Source organism: Cavia porcellus, unplaced genomic scaffold (assembly GCF_034190915.1).
Source record: "Cavia porcellus strain 051 isolate PalLab524CR breed Dunkin Hartley unplaced genomic scaffold, mCavPor4.1 scaffold_18, whole genome shotgun sequence".
Lineage (NCBI taxonomy): Eukaryota > Metazoa > Chordata > Mammalia > Rodentia > Caviidae > Cavia > Cavia porcellus.
Genome location: NW_026947501.1, coordinates 27348095 through 27376066, shown reverse-complemented (window position 1 = coordinate 27376066; position 27972 = coordinate 27348095). Strand labels below are relative to the sequence as shown.

The window sequence follows — 27972 nt, the reverse complement described above, 5'->3', positions numbered from 1 at the left end:
TTACATTCTTACCAACAATGTAGAAAGGTTCCTTTTCCCCTGAAACCTTTCAGTTTTTGTTATTATTTGATTTCTTGGTGATGGTCATTTTTTCTGGAATGAAAGAGAAAGTCAGTGTGGCTTTAATTTGCATTTATGTAATGGCTGGTGATGCTGAACATTTTTTTTTAAAGAGGAAAAAAAACAAGGAAAATAAAACAATGAAATCAATCTAACTAAACCAGCATAATTGATACAGGACTTTCAAACCTTTTGAATCAACACTAGTTACCACAATGCCTTTGTTGGCTTCAAAACAGGTCTAGATATCACCTTCGGACATATAGGATAGAATAGAAACAATAAAAAGAAAACAAATGCAATAAAGAATCTCAAAACAAGCCAGTAGTAAATACACAATGACTTCCATAACATGTCTTGCTATCTTTCAAATAGCTGCTTATGCCATCAGAGTTAGCATAATAAAATAAAAGAGAATAAACCTCAACCCAATAGAAAAAGCAATGACAATGATATGTTTCCAGGAGGGGGAATCTCCTCCCTGTGGGTCATGTTTGTCTCCTTCCGCAGTCCACAAACAATGCTGACTCACAGAGGTAGGCTTGGATCTGGCTCCTGCTGAACATTTTTTTTTCACATACTTATTAGCCAGTTGTGCTGTTTCCTTTGGGAAATGTCCATTCATCTCAGTGGCTTAGTTTTGATTTGGTCTTTTGTTTGGAGTATTGGTTCTTTATATGTTCTAGATATTAATCCTCTGTCTGATGAATAATTGGTAAATTTTTTCACATTGTATAGGTTGTCTCTTCACACTATTATTTCTTTTACTGTGTATAAGCATTTAAATTTGATATGATCACATTTACTAATTCTTCATATTATTTCTTGGGCAGTTAGGGGTCTACTCAGAAAGACTATGCTTACACCTATGTCTTCAAGAGTTTCACCTATTTTATCTTCTAAGAGGTTAAGTGTTTCTGTTTTAATATGTAGGTCTTTAATCTACTTCAATTTTAATTTAGTATATGATGAGAGATACAGGTCTAGGTTCAATCTTTGGCATGTGAATAGCCAGTTTTCTTAGCACCACTTGTTAAAGACCTTACTTTTCCCCCAGTTTTAAGTTTTCAGCCCCCTGGTTAGATATCAGCTAGCCAAATGTGGCTGGAGTTGTTTCTTGCATCCTCTATTCTGTTCTACTGATCCACCTGTCTGGCTTTCCCCACCCCCAATACTATGCTGTTTTTATCACTGTAGCTTTGCAGCGTAACTTGAAGTATAGAATTGTAATGTTCTTGCCTTGTTCTTTGCTATTCTAGGTCTTTTCTGGTTTCATATGACCTTTATCAATGTTTTGCTAGTTCTATGAGGAATGTCATTATTATTGTGATTGGAGTGCATTAAACATGTATAAATTTTGGAAGTATGGCTATTTTGACTATATTGATTCTAACTGTCCAGAAACAATGGGTATCCTTTCATTTTCTGATGTCCTCTTTGATGTCTTTGTAAGGTTTTGCTATAGTTTTCATCGTAGAGGTCTTTCACATCCTTAGTTAGGTTAATACCAAAGTATTTTTCTTGATGCTGTTGTGAAAAATATTGTTGTTCTAATTTCTCTCTCAGTGAGTTTATTACCAGTATACAGAAATGCTATTGATTTTTGTGTATTGACTTTGTATCCCACTATACTTCCAAAGTTGCTAGAATTTTTTTTGAGTTTTCTTTGTAGAAGATCATGTCGTCTGCAAATAATGATAATTCAACTTCTCCATGTCCTGTATGCATATCCCTTTTATTACCCTTGCCTGCTTGATCTGGCCAATGTTTTGCACACTGCATTTTACAGGAGTGGTGATAGAAGATGTCCTTGTCTTTTTTCTAATTTTGAGGGAAAGCTTTTGGCTTCTTTTTATTTAGTATGATTTTGGCTATTGGCTTTTCATAAATGGCTTACATCACATTGAGATAAGCTTCTCCTATAACTTTCTTCATGGTTTTTATCATGAATGGATGTTGGATTTTGTCAAAGGCTTTTACTGCACCAATCAAGATCATCATGTGGTTTTTGTGCTTGTTTCTTTTTATTTGATATGCTGCATTGATTTGTATATCTTGAACCATTTGTACATCCCTTACATGAATTGTACTTGTTCATTATGTATGATCTTTTTGATGTTTTGTTGCATTGTTTGCCAATAGCTTGTTGAGGATTTTTGCATCTATGTTCATTAATGAGATTGGTCTGTAACTTTCTTTTTATGTTGGGTCCTTGTCTGGCTTAGAAATGAGGGTAATGCTATCTTCCAGTAACATCTTTGAGAGTACTACTTCCCTATTGATATCATTAAAGAGTTTGAGAAGCACTGGTGTTAGATCTTCTCTAAAATTCTTGCAGAATTAGACAGTGAATCAGTTGAAACCAGGGCTTTTCTTAGTTGGCAGGTGTCTTAATTTTCTTATTGCTGAGGTGAAATACTCAACACCCAAACTTAAAGGAGAAAAGGTTTGGCCCACCATTTGTAGATGTTTCAGTACAAGCTTGCTGGCTCCAAGCTGGGGTGGCATGGCAGATGGACATCATAGAGGAGAAGCAGTCCATGGCAGGCAGAAGACAGCAAGCAATAAGCAACAAGTAAGGACTCTTGTTCTGTCCCTTATATCTTATCCAAACTCCCCAACCTTAGAGTCAGTTGCACTCACATCCAGGATGAGGCACCCTTAATCCTACCCAGAACTACACCAAACCAATCAGTGGTCTGATTTAGTAATCACACACTCTCGGTCCCAGCAACACACACTCGAGATTGAGCCACCTTCCAAAACCACCTCAGGGACTACCTAAGTATTTAGGAGGATACCTAGACCTAAACCTTAACAGTTGGTTTTCATCATTTCCTCAGTTTTACTGCCTGATATTGGATTAGTCAGAATTTTCAGTCTTGGTACAGCTTTGGTAGCTCATATTTATCTAGGAATCTATCCATTTCTTTTGAATTCTCCATTTTATAAGAATACAGGTTCTCAAAGTTGTTAGTAATGATCTTCTGGGTTTGCGAAGAGGCTGTTGTGATTTTACCTTTTTCATTTCTACTTGAATTTATTTGGGTCTCTTCTTTTCCTCTTTTTTTGGTAAGATCAGCTAAGGATTTATTTATTTTATTCTTTCAGAGAACCAGCTCTCTGATTCATTGATCTTGTGTAATTTTTGTCTCAATTTTATTAATTTCTGCACTGATCTTTATAGTACCCTTTCTTGTATTAGCTTTGGGTTTGGATTTCTCTTGATTTTCTAAGACCTTGAAGTGCATTAATAGATTCTTTATTTGGATTCACTCTGTCATTCTGATGTGGGCATTCACAGCCATAAAAATTCCTCTTCATTTCATTATGTCCAATAGTCTCTCTTACGTTTTTTTTTCTTTTTGTGGGTTTGGTTTTTTGTTTGTTTGTTTGTTTGTTTTGGCACAGGAATTAAACTCAGGACCTTGTCCTTACCAGGGAGGCACTTGTGCCAATGAGCTATCTCCCCAGGCCCAGCATCTTTTATGTTATATTGCCATTATTGTTTGGTTCTATGAACTGTTAGGTGTCTTCCTTGATTTATTCATCAACACATTGATTATTTAAGAGAGCTTTGATTAGTTTCCATGTATTTGTATCATTTTTGTGATTTCTTTTGCCATGAATTTCTAGTTTCATGGTGTAGTGATCTGATACATGGGATAATTTTGATTCTGTACTTACTTATGCATCGTATGTAGTCTGTCTTAGAGAAAGTTCCATGTGCTGCTAAGAATGTGTATTCCATTTTTGCTGGGCTGAAAACCTATTTTTTATTTGTTTGAAAGTGAATTCAACTCTCATATTTCTTTGTTGACTTTCTGTCTAGTTGACTTATTTGTGACAGTGGGGCACGGAGTTCTCTCAATAAAATTGTGTTGATGTTTATCTTATCTTTTATGTCCAGTGGTGTTTGTTTTATGAAGTTGGGTACACTGGTGTTCAATGCTTATATGTTTTTTAATATAATAAAATACAACAAAACAAGACAGAACAAAGCCAATCAGGACAATGCAGTGAAATCGGTACAGAACTTCAGAGCAGGATACCAGGATAACAATACGTACCATAGTATATCTTGTTATCTTCACAATAGTTGTCCATTCAATCAGGTATAGAAAAGTCAAACCAAAAATAGAACACCATAAAACCAATCAAAACAGAATAATGAATAGAGCAAAGCAATTAATCAGAACAAAGCAAAACAGTGAAAACAGTATTGGCCTTCAAAGACAAGATAGAAAAAAATCCTCCACATTTGCTATATTGCATACTGTCATCCTAAGCATAATGTAAGCATAATAAGAGATGCTTACACTTCTGGCCCCAGGTTAGCATAATCAACCAAACAATACAAGCATTTAGTTGCTTTGTGTACCTTAGTTGTTATCAATCATGGCTGATCTCCAAACCATCCAGCTGCTAACTGGGATGGGGCACATTTGATTCTTAGCCTGCACGCAGGTAGGCCCATGAGAGATAATAATTTGTTCTCTCCAGGTGCACCCATGGCTCTCTCCACTTACCAGGAAGAATGGTTCATTGCTTTCTTGATTGGTCCCCCAAGTTCCAGCATGGCTGATTCTCTGGAAACACCAGTGCTTATATGTTTATAATTGTTATCTCATCCTGTTAAAATATTTCCTTAACTAATATGTAGTGAGTGAGCTTCTTTGCCTCTTCTGATCACTTTTGGCTTGAAGTCCACTTTGTCTGAAAATACAATAGCTATTTCTGCTTGTTTTGAGAGTTCCTCTTGGAGCGTTCAGTTTGCTTCTGCACAGTCAGACTCCTTTCCCCATCAGCCATAAGTTAGGATCTGGTCAGAGAGTCCAGATTGTTTCGTTTCCTTCTTTTGTGTGGTAGGGTCCATTTCTCTAACTTCTCTATAACATTTAATTTTCCTGTCAGTTCCTTTCGTCTTCCCAGAAAACTACTTCTCCTTTTTACTTCCCAAACTTGTTGTTTTCCAGTGTCTGGAGTCTGGATCTTGGGGAGGCTGACTTTTGCTGCCATTCACCTCTCCACTATCTTCATTCCCTTGCATGAGCAATTTCTGCTGGGACTGGATGGACAGTTGTCTGGGTTTCAGGATACCTGTGCAAATGTCCTGGGTTGGCTGAGGTACTAGGGCCACTGGGTTTCACCCTGCTCCAGAAGCTCAGGCAGGATGCAAGGTCATTGTAGATCAGCCAAAATAGAAGCCAAAAGAAACAAAGGTTTTTCAAAGTTACAACAGGTGTCACATATGCTAACCTCCCAGCCTCAATGAAAACAGAGCCACCTGTATACAGACACGTTATAGAATCACAGAGCAAAGAGACAGAATGTAGCCCTGTGTGGAGAAACTGAGACAGTGATAGAGATAGTTGCACCCAGTCATGAGGGAAGTATGACTGTCACACAGTGTTCCTGTGCGTACAGAGAGAGGTCATTGGACCAGTATGGGTCTCAGATCTGCCAGCCTTAGCCCAGCCCGTCTCAGCCTCTGACCACAAGTTCTCAGGAACTCCAGATTATTAAAAGTGCCTCAGGCCTCACTATGTGTCCCTATAAGCCTTAAATCCTCTGGGGGGAAGATGAAAATAGTTTGGTACTTGAAAGAGGTAGCAGTTGCACAACATTGTGAATGATATCAAATGCCAAACATTTGTGTATTTTTAATGGCTAAATTTCTTTGTAAATTTCACCTCAAAATAATGTGATAATGAAAAGAGTTTAGATGTGTCTAAAGCTCAAAAGGAGGACACTGAAGTTTACAGAAAGCAAAGCAACTGAGGGAAGACTTATGGAGGATATTGTTGCTGGGCTGTCTGCCCTTGCTGAGCCACAAAGCAAAGTGGGAATTGACACCCTAAACCCTGATTCAGTGATAGCAGAGGTATTGAGGGCATTTCTTGGCCAGATTGACAAAAAGTCATTGCGCCTATGAGACTGGGATGCTGGCAGAAGATAAGATGCTCTCTCTCTCTCTCTCTCTCTCTCAGTGAGTGTGTGTGTGTGTGTGTGTGTGTGTGTGTGTGTGTGTGTGTGATAGAGAATGGGGTAGGGTGAACGGAGAGGGGAAGGTGAGATTTCCTTCCTGGACCAAGGCTGTTGAAAGCAGATCCTGCCAACCCATGACCTGTAGGGGTTCCAGAGAATAGCATAATACAGATTCATGATTTGCACAGGAACTCTTTTGGGCATGCATGAAATAGCAAACTGATGGTTTTCTAAAAGGTAGAAAGGAGGGAGGGCATAGTCCAAGAAAAGTTTAGAGGTCAGTGATTTTGATCCAGCAATGAGAAAATCTAGAATGCTTATTCCAAATTCCCCTTTCTTAAGCTAATAAGTAATCTATTCAGTTTGAAGGATCAGATTTTATTTTGAATGTTGTAAACATTTAAAGATATTAATATTTCCTTTTATGTAATAGTTTACGATTAAACAAGAGTTAAGGTTGCATTTTGCTTTTGCTTCTCCAGGACACGTACTTGTTTATGCACATGTGTGTATACGCAAGATTGCGGTACATGTTAGAAGTCTTCCAGCCTGAGCTCCTTCTACCGTCTACTCACCCTCCTTTTTCCCTTTATTTACAGTTTTTAAAAATTGTGATAAAATATGCATAATGTTAAAGTGCATATTCAATGATACTAACATTCGCAAAGTTGTAGAACCACTACCACTGTCTGTATTTCATCATCTCAGACAGAACCTGCTTCCGTGAGGTGGTAACTCCCTGCTTCCTCCCCTCTCCAGTCTCTAAAAACCTCTGTTATGGGGCTGCCTGGTTTGTGTACCTCATGTGAATGAAACAAAATTTACTTTCCTACGTATGGCTTCTTTCACTTGGCACAATGTTTTTGAGTTTCATTCAGGTCATAAGATATATTAAATTCCCTTCATTTTTAAAGATCAAAAGTTAGTCCACTACACACCTTTGTAAACACGGCATTGTTTCTCTGGTGTGAGAAAGTGAAAGTGTAAATAAGGACCAAAATGTATATTAAGTATTGTGAAATAGGAAGAAAATGTTCAAATGGGAATGGGATTGAGGGAGGGGGTCAAGGAGAAAGGAAAGAGAGGAAAAGTTTTAAAAAAGAGAAAAGAAGGACAAAATGGAAACAAAGCTTTTGTAAATAGAGAGGGAAGGAGGCGTTGAGGAGAGGGAAGAGGATGGGAAAACGGAATGAAGTTGTGTCATGACAGGCGCAGATTCCCTGTGATGAATGTGGTCATCATGTACATCTATGTACATAGATGTACATCATGTACATCTATGCATCAATAAAATCTGATTAAAAAGTCACTGCACATATATGGTGCATTTTATTTTACCACTCAACTATTGTTGAACACCATCACTGTCCCCATTGCTTCACAAGAATTAATTTGTTTTTAAAACAGAAAATAATTGTTGAATTCAGGGATGGGGAAATCAATACTTAAAGTGGAGACAAAGTGAACTTTAAATTGGGGAGATATAGGAGGGTGTTCATAAGTTACTTTGTGCATAAACTTATTGGTTGACCTTCTGAACAAAATCAATGTACAAGTATTCAGATTTGTGTATTAGAAACAACCTGATTTAAATTTTGCTACTATAGATTGTCTTAGTTATTTTTTTCATTGCTGAGACAAAATACCTGATACCCCAAGTTAAAGATTTATTTAGCTCACAGTTTGTCCAGAGGTTTCAGTCCATAATTGGCTGGCTCCGAAGCAGAGTGACATGGGGAAGGGCAACCATTCATGGCAGTGAAAGGCAGCAAAAGCAGCAAGACTCTGTCCCTTATATTGTATGCACACTACCCACCCCAAGTGGGTGTAGCACTCATACTCACAATGCCAGTATTGCACTGCCAATCAATCACAAATCCTAGATTCAGCCGCCTCTGAAAAGCTCACCCACAATCACTGCATGAGGCTTTGAGGGGACATTCAGACATAGACCATAACAATGGATATTGTTGTAAGAAGTTTATTTTATTTTAGGAGCAACTATGCAGGAAGTACAGGCTTGCGAACATTTTACTTATTTATTTATTTATTTATGGAGACAGAGTTTCACTATGTGGTTCAGGCGGGCCTTGAACTCACTATGTAGCTCAGGCTAGCCTGAAACTCACAGCATTTCTCCTGTCTTAGCCTCCCAAGTGCTGCGATTACAAGCATGCATCACCATGCCAGCCTCAACTAGGGTTTTTTTTTTTTTTTTAACTAGCTTAGCTGACAGGACAGAATGTTGAGGTGAGGCATCTGCTTATTCATGAGAGGAATTAAGCAGAGGTCTGAATCCCAAAAGCTGTGTTTAGAGAAGGTCTGTAGCCAAAAAAAAAAAAAAAAAGAAGCAGTGGCTAAAGGGTCGGCTGCAGCAGGAATTTCTCCTCTGGGATGATTTTAATTCAGCAGATTGTGAATGAGGGCGGGGTCACATGATACTTAATTTTCTGCCAAATGAAATAGAGAAGCACCCACAGGAACAAGTGAGCATTCTTTTGGCTCTGGGGGCGGGGGCCAAGAAAGTAGAGCATCCTGATGGGAGCAGGGAGGGAGCTCTGACTCTAACAGAAACCTGTTTCAGGGGAAGCAGGACTGAGCAGGGAGACTGGTGCCGAGGGACTGCACATCATGGGACACTGTGAGACCTGAAAGGGTAAGAGAGGTCTTTTGGTTGCAGTGTAGGTCTCCACCCCCCAACTACTGAGGATGTGAGTGGTTTTGCCTCAGAAGCACTTGGGAGATAGCTCAAATCCTTGATGAAAACATTGGGTAACCTAGGAATCTCTGAACTTGAAATCTAGTTGGATATGAGGAACTCAAGAGAAAGGAGGCTGTAACTCACATTTGCTAGTATGACCCAGAAGGAAAGGTGAACAGGATAGGAATTGGGGTAGGATCCTGCACTGCACCCCTCACTACTGTGAATACCTTTGTGTGTGAGAATTTCTTTTCTTTTTTTTTTTTTTTTTTTTTTGAGAATTTCACATAACAACACCTTCTCTTCAGCTGGCCCATACACATCATGCTTGCTTTCTCTTTCTTTTTTCTTCCTCCTCCCTTTCTTATGTTCAAATTATTATCTCATTTTACTTTTAGATGATTTTAAGTTTATGTTGTCCTCACTACTGACAGTATGTTGTCTTTTTAAAATTATTTAGCTTAATTTATGGTTTCAAAGTCAGGACCTTGCAGTTTCTTCCTCATTTAAAAAAAAAGGTTTTTTTATCCCTAAAATTCATTTGGAAACAGAAGAAACCTAGAATAGCAAAGACAATTCTGAGCAACAAAGACAAGGCAGGAGGCATCTCAATTCCTGACTTGGAATTATACTACAAAGCTACAGTGATAAAATCAGCATGGTACTGGCAAAGAAATAGACCTGAGGATCAATGGAACAGATGCAAACACAACTACAAAGACACTCAGCCACCTTATACTTGACAAAGGGGCTAAAAATGTGCACTGGAAGAAGGATAGCCTCTTTAATAAATGGTGCTGGGAAAATTGGCTTTCCACATGCCAAAGACTGAAACTAGACCCATGCCTATCACCTCACACTAAACTAAAGTCAAAATGGATCAAAGATCTAAATATTAAAACAGAAACACTAAATCTATTGGAAGACAGTAAGTGGGAAACTTGGAGATATACGGGTAGGCAAAGAACTCATGAATAAAACACAAACAAACCCCACAGAGGGCAGTTCAAAGAATCAACAACTGGAATCTCATCTTATTAAAAAGTTTCTGCACTTCAAGGTAAATCATCAACAAAGTGAAAAGAAAACCCACAAATGGGAAACATTTTAGCCAACAATTCCTCAGACAATGGACTTATATCCAGAACATATAAAAAACTGAAAAACATGGGCTGGGGAATTAGCTCAACGGCATAAGCATCTGCTTTGCAAACAGGTGGTTGTGAGTTCAATCCCTGGTACTAATTTAAAAAAGAACTGAAAAACATCAAGCTCCCCAAATTCAAAGACCCTTTCCAAAAATGGGCATCTGAGATGAACGCACATTTCTCAGATGAAGACATACAAATGGCAAATAAATACATGAAGAAATGTTCACCATCACTGGTCATTTGAGAAATGCGAATTAAAGCAGCATTGAGATTTCATCTTACTCGGGAAAGAATAGCTGCCATCAAGAAATCAACTGACAACAAATGTTAGCAAGGTAGTGGAGAAAAAGAAACACTGCTCCACTATTGGTGGGAATGTAGACAGGTGCAGCCACTGTGGAATCAGTATAGAGATTTCTCAAAAACTAGGGCTGAAAGTTCCATTCAATCCAGCTATTCCCCCCTCCCACCTGGATATTTTCCCAGAAAAAGAGAAAAAGTCATGTCACAACGATATATGTGCACCCATGTTGATAGCAGCGCATTTTTTTATTTAAACAGAATAAACAAAACAAAAAAGGTAGAAATAATAAATAATTTCAAAGAAAAAGTAAACAGTAAGAAATTACTAGTTGATAATTAAATATTTTCCTCTTATAAATAGTTGTTCAAGTTACAAAAGTGAAGCATACAAAGTGGGCATTCAAACAGTGAGACTGCAAACAGTTCTGTTCAATTATCCACCAAAATCTTAGTAATGTGGTTAACAATCCTATACACTTAAGCATACATACAGTTATCCATATCTTCATGTATACTAAGATTAAACAAAGTAAAGCAGACTAAAATCACTCTGAACAAATAATAATAGTATTGCTGGATTTCACATCATGACACTACAGGATCAGCACTGGGTACTGTAGTGTCCTTTTTTTTTCAAAGTAGTTGTTCATTTCATCATGTGTCATAAGATCAGTTCTCATAAACTGTTTATAGGTTCTATACATGCGTGAGTTTCTACATATATTTCTAACCTTTCTATATTAGAGAGAAACAAAACAAAGCAAGACAAAACAAAACATATTCCTATAAACAAGTGAAATGAAAAAGTCATATTAAACCACAATACAAGGTATTCTACATTAGTTACTGTGTTGTCTCTTGTGATCTTCAATATAACTGTCTATATCATCAGGCATAGTATAATTGAATATAGCAGTACATAACAATATTAATAAAAGCAAAACATTGTAGATAGTGTAAAACTTCAAAATCAGGTAAAAATCAAACTGGAATGGGTATTGTAGTGAATCTTGTCATCTGCAGTGTAGTTGCCTATACTCTCAGACTTGATACTATCAATCATAACAGTTTTGAATAAAATCTGTTGATACCAAATAGCAATCTAACAAACCGGATTCAACTAAAATCAGTCATGGTAAAACAGTGTAAGTTACATATAGGGCTTCATCTTAAGTTAATAGGGAATTAAGGATGATTACCATACTAAATCCTGCTATTTTGGGGATAGCTATCTGTGCCCTCAGGTCTAGTGCAAGTAGACAAACTGAGACAGAATATAATCTATCTAAACAGAGCGGTGCGAGTAATGTGAGTTTTAAATCCTGATACCCTATTAACAACATCCTCTACCTTCTTTTTTTAGATTATTCCTCCCCTTTCCCTCCCACAGGGTGCACTGTGCATTTTTGGGTCCCACTAGCTCCCTCAGTTTTTAGATTGAGGGGGCAACCTGCTATTTACCTAAGTGGTTCCGAACCTTCTCCCTCCTGGACTTGATCTCAAGTTGTATTCCTTTACCTACAAACCTGTCTTTCCAATCTATCTGCAGGTGCTAGTCAAGTTGTCCCTATTACTCTCTGGTTCTCTGTAATATACAGCATTATTTTCTCATATTTTATTTTTGGTCTATAAACCCCTTTTCAGGTTCCTTATATTTCCTAAATAGAGTATCTTGGTGGACCCTGCCTCCTTATCTACTCTGCCTGTGTTTCTTTTTTTCTTTCTTTCTTTCTTTCTTTCTTTTTAGTGTATCAAGGCCATCTATATTAGAGATTATAGCCAACCTTCTCTGCCTCATTTCTGTTGTGCTATTTTTCTTACATTAGTTGTCTGCTTTTCTCCTTCAATCCACTTTCTGCTCCATTCATTGAGGCCTCTTTGCCCCTGTTCCTGGAATCCTGGTACTTTTTTCTCTCTCTAGAATGTCCTTCAGTATTCTCTGTAGGGTTGGATTGGTGGTCGTGAATTCCCCCAGTTCCTCTTTGTCTTGGAAGCATCTTGTTTCTCCACTAATTTCTAGAGACAGTTTTTCAGGATACATCAATCTGGGCTGGAGGTTATTTTCTTTCAAGGGTTGGAATACTTCACTCCAAGCTCTTCTTGATTTGATGGTCTGTGTCTATATGTCTGCCATGATTTTGATGAGTTTTCCTTTATAGAGGATCTGCTTCTTTTCGCTGATGGCTTTTAATATTCTGTTCTTATATTGAATTTCTGGGATCTTGATTATTATATGTCTGGGTATAGTTTTGTTTTGGTTGTAGGTGGCAGGAGTTCTGTATGCCTCATATATCTGAATATCATTTCCTTTTCCTATGCTTGGGAAATTTTCCTTAATTATTTCTGTGTATAGCCTTTGTATTTCCTTTGTTTTTGCTCCTGATTCTTCATTCACATTCTTTATTCTTAAGTTATAGATTCTCTTGTATTCTTGTAGCCTTTGTATTGTTACTGCCTGTTTCCTTATTATTTTTAAGAATTTTTCCTTTCATGATCCCACATTGCAAACCTGTCTTTCAGTTTGGATAATCTATCCTTAGTTCTTTCAAGCTGTTTTGTAAGCTTTAAATGAAATTTTTTACATCCTGGTAATCTCTTTGAACCTGCTTCATGTATTCTATATTTTCTTTATATTCTTCATCAAACGTTTCTCTCCTTTTTTTGTGTTCCTCCATTCTTCCATGTGTGTCTTCTTGAGAGGTGCTTAGCATTTCTCTTATTAATCTACTTGTATCTTGCTTTACTTGATTAAATATTTCATTTTTGAGTTCATCTATGAGGTTCCAAAGATATCTCTTCACGTCCACTGATGCTGTATCTGACTCTGCATGTTTGCTGCCCTCAGTCTCTTTTGTATTTACCTCTCCTGGCTCACTGTTCTCAGGGCTGGGGGCTGGGGAAATTTTCTTGTTCTTTCTCTTGTCATGTTTTTGGTTTCCTCCAAACAGGTGTATAGCGCAGGTCCCAGACCTTTTCCTTGTTGGTCATGGTTTTTCTGAAGCATGCTGGCTATGGTTTTCTGCCCTCTCCAGTTTGCTATTGGTCACTGAGGTGCAAGCAGGGGCAGTGTATGCTGGCCCCTCCCCTCCACATCAGTCAACATGTGGGCACCTTCACTGCATTAGTATGCGCTCTTCATAAGGAATTTGTTTGGGGCAATTTATTGGGTCGCAACCAGAGGCATGACCCAGGCCAACCATTTCCCACCAATCTGGTCTGGGAAAGGAATAACTGATTGAAGTCACTGCTGTTCCTTGTTCCTGCCCATCCTGCCTGATTCCAACATGCCATCTAGTTGGTCGCCTCTTTCCCGTGCGAGGGTCTTATCCCAGCACTCACCGCAGATAATGCAGGTCCCTTGCTGGCTCCCTTCTCCATTGGACTCGCCGACCTCTGACTTCAGCACAACCACGGTTCCAGCAAGTCGCAGCAGTAGTTCAGTTAGCTCAATTGAAGCAGTGGGAGTTTGGGCAGCTTGGAAAGTTGCAGCCGAGTGAGTTCAGGCACTGCAGAGAGAGCACCATGGCCGCTAATCTTAGCTGCTCCAATGTTAGCCCCAGGACTGAATGTTTGTCCAGTTCTTTTCCCTTTAGTTTCTTCCTGGGTCAAGAGGATCCATTTCCCTCTGTGTGGACCTCCCCACTATATGTTATTCTGGCATCTGAGTTGTTCATCTCAGGGAGCCTCTGTATTCTTTTTATCTATCTGCCATCTGTTACAGAGTCCTAGGAGCACAATTTGTAATAGCTAAATCTTGGAAACAAACAAAATGCCCATCAACTGCAGAGTGAATGAAAAAGTGTGATATTTTTATACAATGGAATATTACTCAGCTATAAAAAAGATGATCTTGAGGCTTTTATAGATAAATGGAGGCAACTTGAGACTATCCTCATAAGTGAAATAAATCAGACTCACATTTGTAAATATTGTATTGTCTCTCTAGTATAAAAATAATAAAAACCTGAAAGAGCAATAAGATCCAAAATACATAATAGATATTATAATAATGAAAGAGAAAGAAAGTGCTCCAAAGGTAAAACTGTATGTATGTTTAAGTGTGCAAGATAAATAACCATTCTACTAAGTTTTTGTTAGTTTATCAAATAGAATAATTTGTACTGTCATTGTTGGATTGTCCACTTTTTATACTTTGATTTTGTAACTTGAACAACTACTTCTAAGATAACAATATGTAATTTATCAATTAGTGATTTCTTACTGTTATTTTTAAAAATTCTGTATTATTTTTATCCTTTTTTGTTTTGCTTTTTCTCTCTAAATAAAAAAGATTTTTTAACTATGAGATGTGATAGAAAAATACAGTGAAAGCTTAAATTTTAAAACTTTTAGTATGGTAAAAGACACTGCCTTTAATTCTACATAAAGTATTCCCCCTTGCTGTGAATACAGTGTGAGACTCAGTGAATGAAGTGAATCAGTTCTCACCATAATGTTTGTATGAGCCTACTTTTCTGCTGGATAGCACTTGGCAGCATCATCCACAATTTTTGATCACTCTTTGTAAAGACACTCATGAAAGACTTCAGAGTTGCTTCAGAAAGTGACTCTGGGTGGGTGGGTGTGTTGGAGGGGGGAATATTCAGAGGAGAATTAATGGTAATGTGACCTTTGAGGCTATAATTTTTTAAAGGTTTAAATATTCACCACATATTTAATCATACCTTATATGTGTGCTACCTTAATTTATAAATTACTGGCATCATCATGTATTTTTACATTTTTCTTATCTTAAAAATAGCACATCTTTTAACTTTTGAAATTTGTCTCCTGTTTCTATTTTAGATAATTTAATTTAGGCTTTCCATTCCAAACCATACATTTTACAGATTTGTCAGTATTTGTGATCATTTCTATTGTTATAATTTTATACTTATCTTTTTACTGAGGAAAATGTATACATAATTTACCATTTTTAAGGGTTCAAGATGTTATGTACTTATATTAACTACCTACAAGAAATGTAAATATTATTTATTACACACATACATTCATTAACTAAAATTTTTTAAAGAGTGAAAAAAAGTTTTTTAACCTCAAAAAATGTACTATTTGAACCATATTTTAAAATTACATAACTCAGTGTCATTGAGTTTGTCTACAATGTCACATAATGATCACCTCATCCATCTCTAAAACATCTTTATCATTTCAAAGCAAAACCCTCTGTCACTGAACTGTGATTCCCCATTTCCCTCCCACACTCCCTCAACCCTGAAAAATACCATTCTACTTTCTTTCTGTCTCCATGAATTTGGCTAATCCAGGGACTGCACATAAATGGAATCACAAAGTATTTGATTTTTCTGTCTTTACCTCTTAATCACCATCCTTAAAAACTTGCAACTCATTGAAGTTTAATGTTTCTTTGCATTCTTAATAAATCTAGATATTATTTTAATATTTTAGTGTCTACTCGCTGTCGTGCTAATGGAATCACCTACTATGAAATGCTGACATCTTTCCTTCAGTTCTTTGAGGCTGTCTGCCTGATGTTCTTTACTTGATCTTCTAACCCCTCCAAAGTTGACTTTCCCAAGTAATCTCCTACATGACTGAAGAATGATAGAATTTAAGATGTTTTCTAGGCATTAACAACTCTCTTCCTCCAGACAACATTGTTAGACTGCCTGGACGCTGCTTCCTGATGCAATTCGTGGTTCTCTGAGGCTCTGTTCTCTCCTTTCACTGTAGTATTTTTCTAATCCACAATAACTGGAAGGCTCTATCTTACTACTTTTGCATATATCTTTGTCACTACTGACTTCAGTTCAGGCTTCACTCTAGTGCCTGTGGACTAGCATTGCTAGATAAAACACCTCAAGACACCTCAATACATTTTCACACAGTGAATATTTTTTTAGCATAATTATAACCCCAGGGAAGACCTAAACTAAAAAATAATTTGGAATTTAGTCTTAACTGAGAGATCTATATTTTTATTTGACAATGTTTGTTCTTCTATTCATGAACAAGGAATGTCTTTCCATTTTCTGAGACCCTGTTTGATTTGTAATTTTCAGCGTACAGTAATTTTCACTAAATAGATGTTTTACTTCCTTTGTTAGATTGCTTCCTAAGTATTTCTTCTTCTTCTTCTTCTTTTTTTTTTTGGATGCAATTGTGAAGGGTGTGGTTTCTCTTATTTCCCTCTCAGAGCATTTGTTTATTTAGAGGAATGCTATTGACTTTTGAGTGTCAACTTTGTATCCAGCTACATTAATGAATTTGATTATTACATCTAGAAGTCTTTCAATGGAGTTTTGGGGGTCTTTTATGTAGAGTATCATGTCATCTGAAAATAATGATAATTTAACTTCTTCCTTTCCTATCCTTATTCCTTCTATTTCTCTCTCTTGTCTAAGTACTCTGACTAATATTTCCAGCACTACATTGAATAGGAGTGGTGACAGTGGAAAGCCTTGTTTTGTTCTTGATTTTAGAATGAAAGATTTCAGTTTTGGGCCATTTAATGTGATGCTGCCTGTTGGTTTGTCATAGATGGCTTTTATTAAGTTGAGGTAAAGATCATCTATTCCAATTTTCTGTAGGGTTCTTATCACAAATAAGTGTTGGACTTTATCAAAAGCTTTTTCTTCATCTATTGAGATGATCATGTGGTTCCGGTCGTTGGCTCTGTTCATATGGTATATTACATTTATTTAGTTGCATATGGTGAATCATCCCTGCATTTCTAGGATGAATCTCACTTTATTGTGGTGTATAATTTTCTTGATAACTTGCTGAATTCCGCTTGCCAGTATTTTATTGAGGATTTTTGCATCTATGTTCATTTAAGAGATTGGCCTGTAGTTCTCTTTGGTATTAGATAATATTTGCTTCCAGGAATGTATTAGGGAGAATTGCTTTCCTTTCAATTTCACTGAAGAGTTTGAAGAGTGTTGGCATTAAGTCTTCCGTGAATTTCTTGTATAATTCTGCAGTGAATCCATCAGGACCTGAGTTTCTCTTTGCTGATAAGGTTCTAAATTACATTTTCAATTTCATTAACTGAAATTGGGTTATTCAGCACTTTTGCATCTTCTTGATCCAGCTTTGGCAATTTGTATGTTTCTAGGACTCTGTCCATTTCTTCTGAGTTATTGAGTCTATGAAAGTAAAGGTTTTCAAAGTAGGTATTTATGGTCTTCTGTATTTCCATGTGGTCTGTAGTGATTTTACCCTTTTTCATTTCTTATTGCATGAATTTTAGTTTTTTCTTTCCTTTTGTAAATAAGGTTGGCTAGGGGCGTATCAATTTTATTTATTTATTTCAAAGAATCAGTTCTTTGATTCATTATGTGTATTGTTTTCTTAATCTCCATTGCATTAACTTCTGCTCTGATCTTTATAATTTCTTCCTTTCTTTTGGCTTTGGATTTGACTTGCTCTACTTTTTCTAGATGTTTGAGGTGCAGCACCAAGTTATTTATTCGTGTTCATTCTGTTTTCCTGATATGGAAATTCACTGCACTAAATTTTGCTCTAAGAACTGCTATCATTGCATCCCACAGGTTCCAGTAAGTTGTATTTGCATTTTTGTTTACTTGTAGACATTGTTTAATTTCTCCAGTTTCCTCTGTGACCCATTGATTGTTCAGGAGTGTATTATTTAATTTCCATGTGTTTATGAAGTTTTTGCAGTTTCTTTGTCATTAACTTCCAGTTTCTCAGCAGTATGACCAGATAATATGCATGGGATAATTTTGATTCTTTTTTTTAATCGGTACCAGGGATTGAACTCATGACCATGCGCTTGCAAGGCAGGCGCTTATGCCACTGAGCTGAATCCCCAACCCTAATAATTTTGATTCTTTTGCATTTACTTAAGCATCTTCTATAAGCTAGCATATGGTCTGTTTTAGAGAATGTCCTGTGTGAAGCTGAGAAAAATGTGTATTCTGATGTTGGGTGGAACACTGCACATGTCTACTAACTCCATTTGTTCACAAGTTTGATTTAGTTCTGTTATTTTTTTTGCTGAAATTTTGTCTAGTTGAACTGTCTCTTTGTGTCAATAGGTGTTCAGATCTCCCATTACAGTTATTACTTATTTGATTTTTCATGTCTATTAATATTTGTTTTACATAGCTGGGTGCTCCCGTATTTGGTGCATTTATATTTAAGGTTGTTATCTATTTCTCTTGAAGTTTTCCCCTAACTAGTATGTAGTGGCCTTCTCTTTTGATCATTCTTGGTTTGAAGTTCACATTGTCTGAAAACATAATAGCTACCCTTGCTTTTGGGGTGAGGGTTCCTGTTTCACGAAGTACTGTTTTCCATTCTTTGACTTTCAGTCTATGAGTTTCCTTTTGGGAGTCAGATGGATTCCTCATATACAACATATGGTTGGATGTTGTTTTTTGATCCATTCTGCCAGTCTGTTCCTTTTAATTGGTGAATTGAAGCCATTTACATAACTGCTTATAACTGATACATATTGGCTTACTTTTGTCATGTTATCTTTCTGTTGTTGGTTCTTTACCTTTCCCCTCTGTTTGCCCTGCTTGGTGGTTTTTTCTGTTGGTGTTCTTGCAGTGGTAGTTATTTTTATGTCTATCTAGAATATCTTCCAGTATTTTTTGTAGAGTTGATTTGGTGGTTATGAAGTTCTTCAGCTGTTCTTTGTCATGGAAGTATCTTATTTCTCCATCAACTTTGAAGGTCAGTTTTGCAGTGTGCCTCAATCTGGATGGGAAGGTGTTTCCTTTTAGAATTTGAAATACTTCACTCCATGCTCTTGTTGACTTCATTGTTTGTGTTGAGAAGTCTGCTGTGATGCTGATGGGCTTTCCTTTATAGGTGATTTGATTTTCTCTAACAGTTTTTTAATATTCTGTTATGTTTAATTTCTGGGATGTTATATGTCTGGGTGTAGATTTATTTTGGTTATGGCTAACTGGATTTTTTTTTTTTTTTTTTTTTTTTGTACTGAAGATCAAACTTGCAACCCAGTACTTGCCAGGGAGACACTCCTACCCCTAATTCTATTTCTATGTGCTTCACTTATCTGTATGTCAGTTTCTTTTCCCATGTTTGGGAAATTTTCTGCTATTAATTCTACAAATATTCTTTTTAAATCACTCATGTTTCCCCCTTCTTTTTCATTTACACCTATGAATCTTATATTGCTTTTCTTTGCATCGTCTTGCAACTATTGAATTGTTATTTCCTGATTCCTTGTTATTTTTAAAAGATCTTTTCTTTTCACTAGCTGCAATCTTGTCTTCGAGGTCTGAAAATCTATCTTCACATTCATTGACACAGTTTTGCCAGGTTTTAATGGAATTTTTGATTTCCTGGATATCTCTTTGAATCTGTTTCAGGCATTCTAATTCTTTTATTGTTCATGCAAGATTTCCTTTTGCAGTGCTCTTTTATTTTCTTAACTATGTCTTCTTTAGACGTGTTTCAGCATTTCTGTCATTACATTTATTCTTTCTTGTCTTACCTGGGAGATTATTTCTGATCTGAATTCCTTTACAGCTTCATGGAGTTGTTTCTTTATTTCAGCTGCTATCATTTCAGAAGTTTCAGGTGTGTAACTCACACTTTCTTCTATGTCCATGTCTCCTAGGCTTGTTTGGGATGGGCTGGAGATTTGAGATTGCATTTTGATGTTTCATTTTGTCAATTCCTGTAATGTAATCTCCTAGGGAAGCCAAATGCAACATCTCAGTTGTTTTCTGGGTTGACTGTCTACACTGGAGGGGGCTTCCTAACCTGAGTGGGGTCATTAGGCAGGTCTTACCGGGTCCTGGTGGCATTCAGAGGCTCCCAGAATGGAGTACACTGGGTGGAATTTCAACACACCTCACTTGGTGTGCCAAGGCTCCTCAGCTAATTGGGCTTCCTAGGAGGGGCCCTACCAGGTCCTAAGTGGCCTTCAAGGCTGCACATCTAGGTGGAATATGCTGTGTGGGCCTGAAACTCACACCACACAGTGCATAGATACTCTCTAGTTGCTTAGGGTCACTGGCCAGGTTCTGAGAGGTGCACTAAGGCTGCACACTAGGTGGATTATGCTGTGCAGGCCTTCAGCTTGTGCCCTGTGGAGTACTGAAGCTCCCCAGCTACTTGGGGTCACTGGGTGGGCCCTTATCAGGACCTGAGTGGGTACCAAGGCTGCATGGCTAGGTGGAATACTCTGTGCAGGCCTTCAGCTCACACTGCACAGGGCACCAAAGCTCCCCTGCTGCTTGGGGCCATGGGGAGAGGCCCTACCAGGTTCTGACTAGAGAGACTTTCTTCCAGTGAATTTGTTTGGTTACTTTGTCAAAGATAAGGTGGCTGAGCATGTTTGGGATATGTATTCATCTTCTGTTTGGTTCCACTAATCCTCAGGTCCAGTTGTTTTGTTTTTTGCATACCATGTTGTTTTTATTATAGTAGTATGATTTCAGGTCTGGGAAAGTGATGACCCCATCTTGCCTTTGTTGCTCAGAATTGCTTTTGCTCTCTAGATCTTTTCTGTTTTCAAATGAATTTTAGGAAGGTTTTCTCTAGATCTGTGAGGTATGATAATGGTATTTTGACAGGGATTGCATTAAATCTCTATAAAAATATTGGGAATATGACCATTTTCTGTATGTTTGTTCTTTCTATCCAAAGGATGCTTTTCCATTTTCTGATATCTTTTTTTTAGGGTATTGTAACTTTCACTCTAAAGGTCTTTTACATCCTTTGTTAGATTGATTCTTAAGTATTTTGGGGGGTGTTATTGTGAAGGGTGTGCTTTCACTATTTCTATTTCTGTGAGTTTGTTGTTTGTGTACCAGAATGCTAATGACTTTTGACTACTTTGTATCCTGCTATACTACTGCCTTTAGATATTAAACCTATAACTCTTTTGGTGGAGTTTTGGAGGCCTTCTATGTAGAGTATCATGTCATCTGCAAATAATGACAATTTAACTTCTTTTCCTGTTTTTAGTACTTTTATGTTTTCTCTAGTCTAATTGCTCTGGTTAATGTTTCAAAAACTACATTGAATAGAAGTGATGATATCCTTGTATTGTTCCTGATTTTAGAGTAAATGTTTTCAGTTTTTGACTATGTAATACATTAGCTGTTTCTTTGTCAGAGATGACTTTTATGAAATTGAGGTAAAGACCATCTATTTGATTTCCTTAGGGGTATTTTTTTATCATGAATGGATGCTGGATTTTGTCAAAAGCTTTCCCTGCATCTATTGGGATGATCATGATTGTTGTCTTTGGCTTTGCTAATATGCTGTATTACATTTATTGATTTGTATATATTGAACTACCCTTGAATCCCTGAGATAAATCCTACTTGGTCATGGTATATGATCTTCTTCATGATTTGCTGCATTTTGTTTGCCAATATCTTATTAAGGATTTTTGCATCAATGTTCATTCAGGAGATGGGCCTGTAGTTTTTCTTTCTTATTTGAGTTCTTCTCTGGTTTTGGAATCAAGCTAATACTTCTAGGAACAACTTTGGAAGTACTGCTTCTCTTCTATGTCTGTAGAGTATCAGCATTATTTGCATTAGTTCATCTCTAAATTTCTTGAATTCATCAGGGAACCCATCAGGGCCTGGGCTTTTTTTGTTGGTAATTTTTTTTATTACATTATCAATTTCATTGGCTGATATCAGTTAATTTAGAATGTTACATCTTCTTGATTTAGTTTTGGCAATTCAGTTGTGCCAAGTAACTTGTCCATTTCTTCTATGCTTTCCATCTTATTAGAATATAGGTTCTCACTGTACATATTGATGATCTCTTGGATTTCTTTACAATGTGATTTCTTCCTTTTCATCCCTAATTGCTTGAATTTCTGTTTTTTCATTCCTCGTTTTAATCAGATTGGCTGGTGGTTTAGCTATTTTATTCTTTCATAAAACCAACTTTTTACTTCATTCTTTGTGGTGTTTTCTTAGTCTCTACTGCATTAATTTCTGCTTGTATCTTTAAAATTTCATCCCTCATATGAGCCCTTTGAATTGCTTTTTTTTCCCTAGAAGTTTGAAGTTTAACATTAGGCTATTTGAGCTTATTCCGTTTTCCTGGTATGTGAGTTCACTGCTATAAATTTCTTAGACCTGCTGTCATCCCATAAGTTTTGATACATCATATCAGCACTATCATTTAATTATATAGTTTATTTTTTTCCCTCAATTTTCTCTGTGACCCATTGGCTTTTCAGTAGGGTATTGTTTAATTTTCATTGTTAATGTAGTTTTTGTGGTTTCCTTTGTTGTTGATTTCCCATTTCATTGCACTATGGTCAGATAATATGCATGGGATGATTTTAATTCCTCTACATTTACTTAAACATGTTTTGTCCATTAATATATGATCTATTTTGGATAATGTCCTATGTGTACCTGAGAAGAAAGTATATTCTGATGTTTTGGGGTGGAACACTGTAAACATCTACCAAGTCAATTTGTTCACAGACTTTGGTTTAATTCTAATATTTCTTAGTTGATTTTTTTTATCTAGTCAATATACCCATTTACTTACAAGAGTGAAGTATTAAGATTCCCCCAATACAATTGTGTTAGTGCTTATTTTATGTTTCATGTCAGTTAATATTTGTTTTATATGATTAGGTGTTTGGTGTGTAAATATTTATGAATGTTATCTTCTTCTTGGAAGTTTCCTTAATGAGTATGTAGTGAGCTTCTTTGTCTCTCTTAATCAGTTTTGGTTTAAAACTTACATTATCTGCAAATAGAATAGCTACTTCTGCCTTTTTCTGAGTTCCTATGGCAAAGATAATTGTTTCTTATCCTTTGACTTTTAGTCTATAATTTCTTTTTGGGTTAAATGTGTTTCTTGATTGTAGCATATTGTTGTATCTTGCTTCTTGATCCATTGTGCCAGTCTGTTTCTTTTCATTGGTGAGTTGAGACCACTTACTTTGATGATTATAACTGATATGTATCGATTTTTATGTTGTTTCCTTGTTGTTTGTTCCCTGTATTTGTCACTTTGTTATGTTTAATTTCTTGCCCTGCCTGTTTTCTTTCTATTGACATTCCTGTATTTTTGGTCTTCATTATCTCTTTCTAATATGTCCTTCAGAGCATTCTGTAGAGTCAGTTTAGTGGTCATGAATTTCTTGTTGTTGTTTGTCATGAATGTATCTTATTTCTCCATCAATTTTGAGATTGTTTTGCAGGGTACATCAGTCTGGGTTGAACATTATTTTATTTTATGGCTTGAAATACTTCAAGCTCTTCTTGTGTTGAGAAGCAGCTGTGATTTTGATAGATTTGTCTTTATAGGTGATATATTTTCCTCTAGCTGCTTGTAATATTTTGTTTTTGTGCTGAATTTCTGGAATTTGATTATTGTATGTTTGGTGTAGATTTATTTTGGTCATGGCTATTTAGGGTTCCATATGCTTCATTAATTTGTATGTTAAATTCTTTATTCATGTTTGGGAAGTTTTCTGCCATTATTTCTGTGAAGAGGTTTTTAATGGTTTTGCACTGTCTCTAGGTTTCTCACTGATTTCAATCTTATGTTGTTCTTTGCTTCATCTTGTAGCTGCTGGATTAATTTTTCAAGGTCTGTTTTTAGGATGTCATTTTTTATGGTTGCTAGTTGCATTCCTGTCTTCTAGATCTGATATCCCTATCTTCACCTTCATTTAGTCTGCTGTGTATACGTTCAATGGAATTTCTTATCTTCTGTAGTTTTGTTTGGATCTGTTTTATGAATTCCATTTCTTTATGTTTGGCATTCATGGTTTCCATCATTTTCTTGATCTTCTTCCTTTGCTTATCTGTGTCTGCTTTGATGTGTTTTGATAGTTATTCCTTTTTGCACCTTAAGAGATTTTTTTTCCTATGGCCTCTTCATTTGTTTTTTCACTTCTGTTGCTATCATTTCAGAAAGTTTCATTTCTTAGCTTTCAATTTCTTCCATCTCTGTGTTCTGGACTTGTCCTGAGTGAGCTGGGTATTTGGGACTGCATTTTGTTCTTTCTTTCTTGATTCCAAGGATTGAATTCACAACCTTGTGCTTGCCAAGCAGTGTATTTTGCTTTCTTTTTTAAAATGTGATACCTTATGAAATCAGCAATATTTATCATAATGCCTGTTGTTGTCTTCAAAATAGCTACAGATACCTTTGGACATAGTAAAAATCAAACAGAATAGAATATAGTAGAAACAATAAAAACAAAACAATGAATGCAATAAAGGACTTCAAAATAAGCTAATAGTCCAAAATGGCTACCATACTATGTCTTGCTATCTTAAATAGCTGCTATTGGCATCAGATTTAACATAAACAAAAGAGAATAAAACCCACCCGCCCCCCAAAAAAAACAATGAAAATGATAGGATCACCTCCTTGTGAGTTTTGGTTTACTCCCTCTGTAGTCTACAAATGGTGTTAACTCATGGAGAGAGGCTTGGGTGTGGCTGTTTCTACTTTGGCAGCAGCCCACACACGGCATCAGTTTCCAGGCAGAGATCACCTCCTTGTGAGGCCTAGTTCTCCACATTTTGCTTTTTCATCTTGTCATTTCCTATTTTTTGTGTTGATGCTTTTAGATTTCTGATCTTATATAATCTTTCTACTAATATCAAGACTTCCCTAAGTGGTGTCTGTTCCTCAAGATGTCTCATCTTTCCGGGGCAATAGAGGGAGCAGCATGTTCGTCTTGTAGCTGCTGTATTGATTTTTCACACTGCTCTCATTAGCACTACTGCCAGTCAGGGGTAATGGAGAAGGCATCAAGCATGGACTTACACTCCACTGACTGGCACCACTGTCCCAGGGCAATGGACACGGTGCAGAGCAGGGACCTAATTCCATTCACCAGCACTGCTGTCCCAGGGCAATGGAGAAAGCAAAGCGTGCAGACTTACACTCTGCTCTCTGGCACTGTTGTACCAGGACAATGCGGGAGGTGCAGAGCACAGATCTGCATTCCAATTGCTGGCACTGCTGTTCCAGATCAGTGGAGGAAGTACAGAGTGCAGACTTGCACTTCACTTGCCGGCACTGTCATCCCAGGGCAATAGAGGGAGCACAGAAAACAGATCTACACTCCACTCACCAGCACCACCATCCTGGGCACAATGGAGGCACAGATTGCAGATTGTTGCCGTCCCGGGGACATGAATACATTTTGGATTGTGAAATGCAACTAGCTTTTGGGATAGTGATGATGCAGAATTTTATGGTTTGGATCTTAAATATCCACCCCCAAAGCTTCTATGTTGTAAGCCTAGTCTCCAGTTGATAGTGCTACTGGGAGGTGGTGGAAACTAGAAGACAGAACCTGGTTGAGGGAAGCAAGCCACTTGGGGCATGACTTTGGAAGGTATACTGGGGCCCTGGCCTCTTTCTCTCTTTTTCTTCCCAGTAGCCACGAAATGAGCAGTTTCCCCTGCCACATGCTTCCATCATGATGTACTACAGCAGCTCAGAGCAAACAAGGCGAAAGGATCATGGAAAGAAGACTGTGAGCCAAAATAAATCTTTTTTTGTTCTAAACTGATTTTCTCACATACTTCGTCACAATGGAAAGCTAACAGGGTTTTCTCAGGGCTAGATCCAGGACTCACATCTGAAAGAGACTGCACTGAGCTATTTTCAATCTTGCTTATGATCATCTGAGTATAATACAGTAACTGCTACAAGCCATTTTTAGGAGAAGGAAGAAGAGTAGAAGCCAGAGGAAAATCTATTACCTACATCACTGGAGTCTGGGTCTAATATTCCACTTGGGAGGCCTCAGAACCATGAGAGCACTCAAAAGTCAACTTGAGAAAATGAACTGCCAGGGTTATGGTATGAGCCATGCTGTGGCCCCCACCTCCACCATGCAGTCACATACAGATGCTGTACGGCATGAAGGGAAGGGTGGAGGAAGGTGACATGATTGGGCAGGGAAAAAGAGACTGTGCTGTACCAAATGGTTCACAGTGGTGGCCAGTTGCAGAAGAGCAAAGGCTTTAGTTCAAACTCAAGTTGGGGCCTTTAATTATACTTTCACTAATTGTGACTGAGTGCTCAATGAAAAAATGACCACTGGACAATGTACAATCACTTAAGTGTTCAGAACAGTTTAGGGACTGTGTTCTTTATTGTAAAGGAAGACATCTACCCCCACCCCCACATATCATATAGGCTTAAAACAGAGAAGGAAAAAATAAATTTGGTTTTCATAACATCACTGCTCAAGAGTTCCAAATTATGTTTAGGTACAAATCTAATAATTTTCCTACTCAATCATTAGAAATTTTCTGATACCTTAAAAATCTTATACATAAATTGTGATGCCTAACTACCCACGCATCTTTGACATGAGTGAAGAACTAGAAAGGTATCATTTTCTACAGGACTTTCAAAATGAACTGTGTCTCTTTCCCAGTCCCTTCTCCCTCAAAAGGTAATCTTTTAGTTTTAAAAAACCTATCTGCCTTACACCAACCCAGGATCACAAGTGTCCCTAAGCAACCTGTTTACCTGGGCTTTGAACTTTATAATAAGGAGTATCATAGCAACACATTATGTAGTTTCTCTCTATTCAATGTTGTTCCTAAGGTTCATCAAGGCTGATATACACGGTTGTTCATTTTCTTCTGCCTAGAATTCTTTTGTATGGATATATGGCTTTATCACTCCACAGCAATGAGTTTTCTATTCCTAGCTCTTTTTTGGACTGTGGAGCTTATGCCTGCCTGTCAAGATGGCATTGCTGTGTGTCTCTTCTGAACACAAGAGGGCTGCTCCGTAGTTTTCTGCCTAAAGTTCTCAGCTTAGTCAGTCAGTCACATGGTCAATTATGCATTCTCTCCTGAAAGGACTTGAGTTATCTCCAGTTTTCTGCTATGTTAGGAAATGTTGCTAACTTTCCTGGGAAGATTAGTGATGCACACTTTGTTTCCAAGTGTACACTTAGATCTGTTGAATTGTAAATGCAAACCTCAAGTGACATATGAACTCTATTTGACAACCATTCTTGCCAACACTGAAAGACTGTGAAATCAGTAGTTTTGCTAATCCAATGAGTATATAAAGGCATATTTTTCTTGCTCATAATGTGTATTTTCTTAATAATAAATATGAACAGCTTTCACGTTGAGATCCATCTGTTGTTTTTATCTACTTCCTCTTCTCATGGATATTCAGAACTCATAGGAATCCTTTCATACATTCTGGATAAAAATCCTTTGTTGGTTACATGTGTTGCAATTATCTTCTACCACTTTGAGCCTTGTTGCCTCACGGCCTTCTTAGTGTCTCTTGATAAGAAATTTTATATCTGTCAAATTTATCAATATTTTTTACAGTTAATATTTTGTTCCTTAACATGTTTTCCCTCAACTAAATTCTTAGCCTTTCATTTTAAAAAGAAATTTAGTGGTTTTGTCTTTTAAGTATCTTCCAATTTTCCTATTATTAAAATTATATATTTGTATCTATTTTGAAAATCAAAGATCTATGGATTTGTTCTTTGGGCATACCATTCCCTGTAGGTACTTACCTGCCCCTCTTTAACGGGCTCATGTGGTCCCTTCACTTTTCAGTTGTAGTTTATATGCTGCCCAGTTGCCTCTGAGGTTGAGGATAAGCATTCACCAGGCATGACTTCCAGCTTCTCAAGGTGCTTAGATGGACATTTGGAGTGCACCAGTATCTGCTGCTCTTGAACTAAGCCACATAGTAAAACTATAATTGCTTTTTCTTCTCTGTGAAATTGTTTGTAAGAAACTAGAGACAGTTAGATAGACAGTGAAGATCTCCAGTGAA

The 27972-nt window shown here is 37.1% G+C and overlaps 1 protein-coding gene across 6 annotated transcripts in view; it reads right to left on the bottom strand.

Annotated features, from left to right (window-relative positions):
- Positions 1 to 27972, bottom strand: part of Alms1 (ALMS1 centrosome and basal body associated protein) — a 229662-nt gene that overhangs the window by 42951 nt on the left and 158739 nt on the right. For 2 of the 6 annotated variants that reach the window (XR_010040662.1, XR_010040665.1), the window contains exons 24-25: positions 4131 to 27873; positions 13 to 93 (exon numbers count right to left, since the gene is read on the bottom strand). The gene's annotated coding sequence lies outside the window, so the exon portion shown is untranslated. Of the gene's footprint in view, positions 1 to 4; positions 27874 to 27972 lie in introns of all 6 variants that reach the window. The other 4 variants (XR_010040661.1, XR_010040663.1, XR_010040666.1 and 1 more) reach the window with 3 other exon arrangements.